This window comes from Bos mutus, chromosome 26, assembly GCF_027580195.1.
Source record: "Bos mutus isolate GX-2022 chromosome 26, NWIPB_WYAK_1.1, whole genome shotgun sequence".
Taxonomy (NCBI): Eukaryota; Metazoa; Chordata; class Mammalia; order Artiodactyla; family Bovidae; genus Bos; species Bos mutus.
The window spans coordinates 49,115,646-49,122,287 of NC_091642.1; the positions used below are offsets into that span (position 1 = coordinate 49,115,646).

General features: G+C 35.8%; 1 pseudogene; it reads right to left on the reverse strand.

Moving 5' to 3' along the window:
* Nucleotides 1-765: 765 nt before the first annotated feature.
* On the reverse strand, nt 766-5,235 carry LOC138985810 (PEST proteolytic signal-containing nuclear protein-like; annotated as a pseudogene).
* Nucleotides 5,236-6,642: the final 1,407 nt, after the last annotated feature.

A 6,642-nucleotide genomic window follows, 5' to 3' on the forward strand; every position in this document is an offset into this window, starting at 1 on the left:
CGAGAGCTGGTGGAAATGTTAACAGAACTAGATAACAAAAATCTAGAAAAGCACACACAATATAACTATTTAATTTGGTAGCATATGGCTGTTCTCTGAAGAATAATAAAGGTGGACAAGATCCTTTAAAATGAAGCATGTTATTTTAAATTTTTGACGGTTTATATAAATTTTAAAATATTCTTTTTAAAGAGCTTGGTACACATTTATATCCACTGATAGCAATGCAATAAATAGTCTCTGATGATTTGAAACAAAACAAATGCCATTAGGGGAGAAAAAGAGCTATATTTTAATTTTATCTAATGTATTTTCTCAGTTTAGTACCATTTTCCTCCCAATACAATATTCTCTTCTTTCTGTATTTGTTCCTGGGAGCCAGACAGCATTGGTTAACACAGGAGTTAAGTTAGAGCAATTGCTTACATTTTAAAAAGGCAACTTTTGCTTCCCTCTTAATGTGCTAATAGTTACGTCTAAAAATATACAATTCTTAGAAAGATAACATTTCTAAGTTTTTAAATTATCTATTAACTTTGGAAACTAATCACATGAAACTACAAAATTAGTAAATGTCTTAAAATTTGTATATAAAACATAAATTACCTCTAATTTTAAATTCTCATTTATTAGTATACCATTCAGTCTTTAAAAAAAACAAAACAAAAAACACTGCTCCAAAGAGTCTAATGCCATTCTTTAAAAAAGGAAAGTGTTCCTTTTACCTTTACACCCAGCCCATGCCCCATTTTCAAAACACATGATTTAATCATTTTGGTCATGGACATTTCTAAGATGAGATCTTATATTTCACTTCCATATCTTCTAATTATCAGAAAACCCATGTTCTTTATTGATGGAATTTGCTCCTGCTGATGTTGGTGTATCCCATCCAGTAGGCCTCATCCTCATCTTTGCCTCTGGAGGCATTCCCTCTTGTTCGTTATTTTCATCCTCATTTAAGCTGCTGCTACCAAAATAGTTTTTGGAGTAAGTGGGCTTACTTAAACCAAGTTCAATGGATAGGGTTTTCTTTGTCATCTGACTACCTACCAAGTTGGTAGACTGCCAACTACCTCCAAGTTTGGTAAACTCAAACTTGGAAATCTTAGTAGGCTTTGGTGGGAGGTCTTCAGCCTCTTCTGCTTATTGTTTCTCAGCCCTATGGCTGGTATTTCCCCCTCCATTATTGGAAGAAACAGTCTTAGCTTTCCCGGATTTTCCTGCTTCCTCTTTAGATCCTCTGGTGGCCCCAGTTCACTGCTGTGCCACCTTCCTGTCCTCCATTTTCCCTGCATAGCCTCTGAATTTTTAATGTTTTAGTAAACATTTTGGGGCTTTCCTGGTGGTGCTAGTGATAAAGAACCTGCCTGCCAATGCTGCAGAAGATGTAAGAGAGAAGAGTTTGATCTCTGGTCAAGAAGATCCCCTGGAGGAGACCATGGTAATCTACTCCAGTATTTTTGCCTGGAGAATCCCATGGACAGAGGAGCCTGGCAGGCTATAGTCCATAGAGTCACAAAGAGGTGGACACGACTGAAGTGACTTAGCACACTCACATACAATAAACATTTTAAGAAACTAAATGATCCTGTCTCTAAGATGATCTTTGATACTTCAATGAGCAAAAGCATCTTCCTCTTTCATTTTACCCATTCTTCTCTGAATATCCATTGTATGTCATATATAGAGAATGATGTAGTGGTTATGAGACCAAGGTATCAAGCCAGACTACCGAATTTTTATCTTACCTCCAACACTTAATGAGTTCTAATCCACACAGTTAATAATAATGGTAGCTAATGTTAACTTAAAACTTATTTCATTTAATTCTTACAACTATGAGATGAGTACTCACTCATTATTCCCAGCTAGATATACATGGGAATGGGGCTTCCCCCTGATGTCTCAGCAGGTAAAGAATCCACCTGCAATGCAGGAGACACAGGATATTCAAGTTTGATCCCTGGGTTGGGAAGATCCCCTGGAGGAGAAAATGGTGTTTTTCCAGTATTCTTGCCTGGAAAATCCCAAGGACAGAGTAGCTTGGAGGCTATAGTCCATGGGGCTGCAAAGAGTATGACAAGGCTGAGCGTGAGCGTACGCATGCACGCACGCACACATACACACACATACATAGGATTCGAATTTCCATCTGCAAATGAGGCCCTAAACAGCTAAGTAAATGGCCTGAAATCACTAAACTAAGGATTTGACTCAGATTTATTGGAATTCAAATGTATTCCCTTGGCCATCATTTTGTATGAATAAAGGAGAAGCTAATCTCTTATGGATTTCCCTGGTGGCTCCATGGTAAAACAGACAAACAACCACACCTGCCAATGCAGGATACATGGGTTTGATCCCTGGGTTGGGAAGATCCCCTGGAGGAGGAAATGGCAACCCATCCCAGTATTCTTGCCTTGGGAAATTCTGTAAACAGAGGAGCATGGTGGGCTACAATCCATGGTGTTGCAAAGAGTTGGACATGACTTAGTGGACTGAGCACGCATGCATATCTCTTATAAATCCACCTGAATGACAAGACGATATATATGTTGTACCAAGTACATGGAGAGAGTGGTAGTTGTGTACAATAATCAAATTTGTTTTTTACAGAAACAGAGCTTTCTACATTTGTTTTTTAAACACAAATCAACTCTGAAAGTAGAGTGTTAAATATTGAAATTAAGCATTTAGTAACAAGGATCGAATATGCCCTTGAAGAAAAACACATTTTCCTTAACTGTGACTTTTCTGAAACTCTCAGGAGTATTTTATAAAACATGCCCTAAATATCAGGACACCTGTTATTTAATCTCCTGGAGGTAAATTACTGACTACAAAATATCACTCTATAGAACCTGGCCTATTAACAAGTTTCTTACTGAAACATTCTTTCAGTTGTTTAATTACTATGGCAAGATTAGCAACTGCAACCCCTCTAGTTCTAATATTTTTCCCTTACTTCAAGCTCTGTATGACGTTCTAAGAGTGATGTTCCATGAGACTAGTCAACAGATAGTCGCTGAATGTCAGAGACAAGTTCTCCCAAGGATGTTTATGCAAGGAGCATCAGGAGATGGGAAATTTCCACGCCCTCCCCAACCACTGCTTTATAATTCTTCTGCTGAAAATTCTTGTTTCTAGCCAGCGTTTCTCTCCTCCCTCTTTCTCTTCCCCTTTTCGGAAGAGAGGAGATTCTCATAGTTTTTCCCCCAACCAAGTTGTCTCTAAACTAAACACCTGCAGTGCTTTGTACATTCTATGTCCGAAGATACAAAAATAAGGACATACAACTTCTCTCTATATGTGTCCCCACATTTATGATTTGTCTTTTCTATTCTGTACATCTTGGTAATCATAAATCTGTAGGTTTCTAAAGATCCAAAAATGAGTTAGCACATAAAAAGAAAACAGACTCCAGATATATTGATTTTTTATCACAAAGATAGACTCAAATTCTAAGTTAAAGCCACAGAGCTGGTTCTTGCAGAAAGAAAGGGGGATGGAAATGAAAGTAGGATTCCTGGACCTCTGACTGGGGAGGCCAGTGCTGGGGGTGGGTAATTTGAAGGGTGACCAGAGAAAGGAGTGATTAGAGAATAACCTCCTTTCTTCTTCCTCATCACACTTCCAAACTACTGAAAATTAGAAACAGGTAGACAGTGTTGTGTTTGTGGGCACTATTTGGTCCCCTGAGTTACTAGTAGCCTGATCATTGCCCTGAATTCTCTGAAATCTGTCCTACTTAAAGGACAAACATAGGTAAATAACTGTGGCATATGTGTGAATTTTTTTTCATTCCATGTCAAGTTTAGGTTCAGGGCACCATCTGGTACATTCAACAGTAACCACACCAGGTGAACAAGACTTATTCGATCTCCATTTACTTTTAATTGCACTATTTAAAAAATTTTGGATTCCTAGAGTTTGGGCTTGTGCTTGGTGCTTCAGTCCCAAATATGAGAGAGTTGGTTGCTGGTTCAAAAGACAGAGAAGTCCCATTCTGAGCTTTAAAGACCATCTCCTGAGAGAACAAAGGCCAACCCCACAAGACCAGCAAGAAGGTTTTCTATGACATACTCCCTAAGATCTTGTCCAGGTCCAGTAATTCAGATTTAATAATATCACTGACCTAATTCATAAAGGCATTTCTTTATTATTCCTTGCTTATAACAGGTTTTCCATAAAGTTTGCTATTTTGAGTTGACTTTATCAAATTGCAATCATCAAGTAGATAATTGCTTCTAGGCTTAAGCAGAATGATTCTAAAGTTTAACAAGAAACATAAATTTCAAAATTAGAAATGCTAATATTCATAGAGGCCAAGAGACCATTTAGTCCAATACATACATACAAAATGAAGGTCTCAGAGCTACTGAATCTGTCTCTTAAATCTGCATTTTAACCATTTTTTATTGAAAATAATCTACTCTAACACATTTGAAAACTGCAGCTATAGCACTGTTTCCCTGTATTTTCAAAACTATTTCAATCTTACTTGCAATAAGCTTTTCCCTTGAGGTAGAAAATGCATTTTAATACAATAATAAGCAGCTGGGTGCCTGGTCTACTTATTAATAAATAAGTTCAATAAATCTTTGTCTGCACTTCCTAATTTATCAAGTTGTTTATTTTGCTAGCAGTATAGAACAGTGAGAGTAAAGAAAGAATATGGCACACTTGTCATTTACATAGACAAAACTTATAGCTCTTCTAAAATATCTCTCATATGGTGGCATTAGAACATGTTCTAAAATGTAGAAAATAATTAAGTGGTAATAATAAAGTTTTTAAATAGTTAGAGCAATTTTGCAAATAATTTGCCCTAAATGCGAAAGTATAGCAAATATTTATTAGTGCAAAATGGGAAAGTCAGTGGTGAAATACCAGATGATAAGTGCTATAGTTTAGCCAGCTATTTCACTTCTGGAATCCTGCAAAACTCAAATAAAATTCAACTGCATTTACGAACAATATGCTTTACTAACATGCTTCCAGTAATGAGTATTTCTAATACACTAATATGATCATTGAGAGAAACCTTAAATTAGAAGGAACTGTGTTGACTGTAAATTTATCATTATTACCACCTCCCTTTGCTTGGATAGAACATCCATGCTATTACTTGTTAAGTGGAGAAGTCTTTGAAAATAAATGTTTATAAATTAATTAATAGAACAATTACAGTAAATGATTCCCTAGAAACTCTTACAGGACCAGCACAGTCATTCTCGAGAAACTGCTAAGAAAATTAATTTTATGTGTTTCCCAAGATGTAATGAAATAAACAAATTACATAATAGTACAAAATAATCCATAATAATAAAATCTTATTACAAAATATTTGCCTCATCAATTTCTGCCTTGACATAACAACTTGTTTCTTATAATTATTAAAACTACAAAAGTACATCACACAAAATTAGATTATCTATATTGATTTTTGTCAATAAATTCAATATTGTAAACCTAATGCTTCCTCAGAAACAATTTTATATTGATAATTAACAAATTTGGAAAGAGAAACTATAAAGGGACTGATCCAAACAGATGCAATTTTTTAAGAAAATTAACAGTTGATAATCATTAAGGTTTACTACAATTTATTATTAGAAAACTTCAATGATTCAAAAGTTTTGTGTTGAAAAAAATCACTTCCTATAGAAGGAATCTCTCCCCCATTCCACACACTGCTATCAAGAAAAAGTGGAAAGAGAAAATAAGAGCTAAAATTTATTGTTATGCAATCTTCCTGCTAACACTTCATAATAATGAGAAAATTAGTTCTGTAAGAGCTTTGTTCCATGGAGTTATCCACTGGTAGCACACAAGTCTGCTGTCAATGAATGAATGGGTATTAAACTTCTCAGGCATATGGTGTTTGTTAACTGACATTCTAAGGATATTTCCTTTTCCCATATTTGTTTACTTATTGTTTTATTATATTCACAATGGACTTGTGTATTCCTTTTATTCAGTTTGTGTACTGTAGTATTGTCATTGTTTTTTTCATGTTCTAATTATACTGTATTTGGCCTACGTGAACTATTTAAAGATGGCATCTTTCTAATATGTCTCCACTATACTTTGAATCTATTCTTAATTTCTATTAAATACCACAAGATATTTCAAGTTCACCTCATTCTTGTGAAGTTCAGATATTTCTCCAAGGAGACTTTATTTCATTTGTTAGAAGGTTGTATTTGGAGACTAAAATCTAGGAACTAATTGTGCTTCTTACTCATTTCTAAAGTGAAAACTATCTACACTTGCTCTACCACACAGTCTCCAACCACTACAGCATCCTCCAAATTGTTTCACTGCTAGCTTTCTATCTTTCATTCTATACCAATACAAGTGTTCTTATAACAGTCTGAGGAGTCTTTTTTTTTTATTTTTAAACTCCACAATATTGTACTAGCTTTGCCAAACATCGAAATGAATCCACCACAGGCACGCCAGCACTCCCCATCCTGAACCCCCCTCCCTCCCCTCTCCCTATACCCTCTCTCTGGGTCATCCCAGTGCACCAGCCCCAAGCATCCAGTACCGTGCATTGAACCTGGACTGGCGACTCGTTTCACACATGATATTATACATGTTTCACTGCTATTCTCCCAAATCTCCCCACCCTCT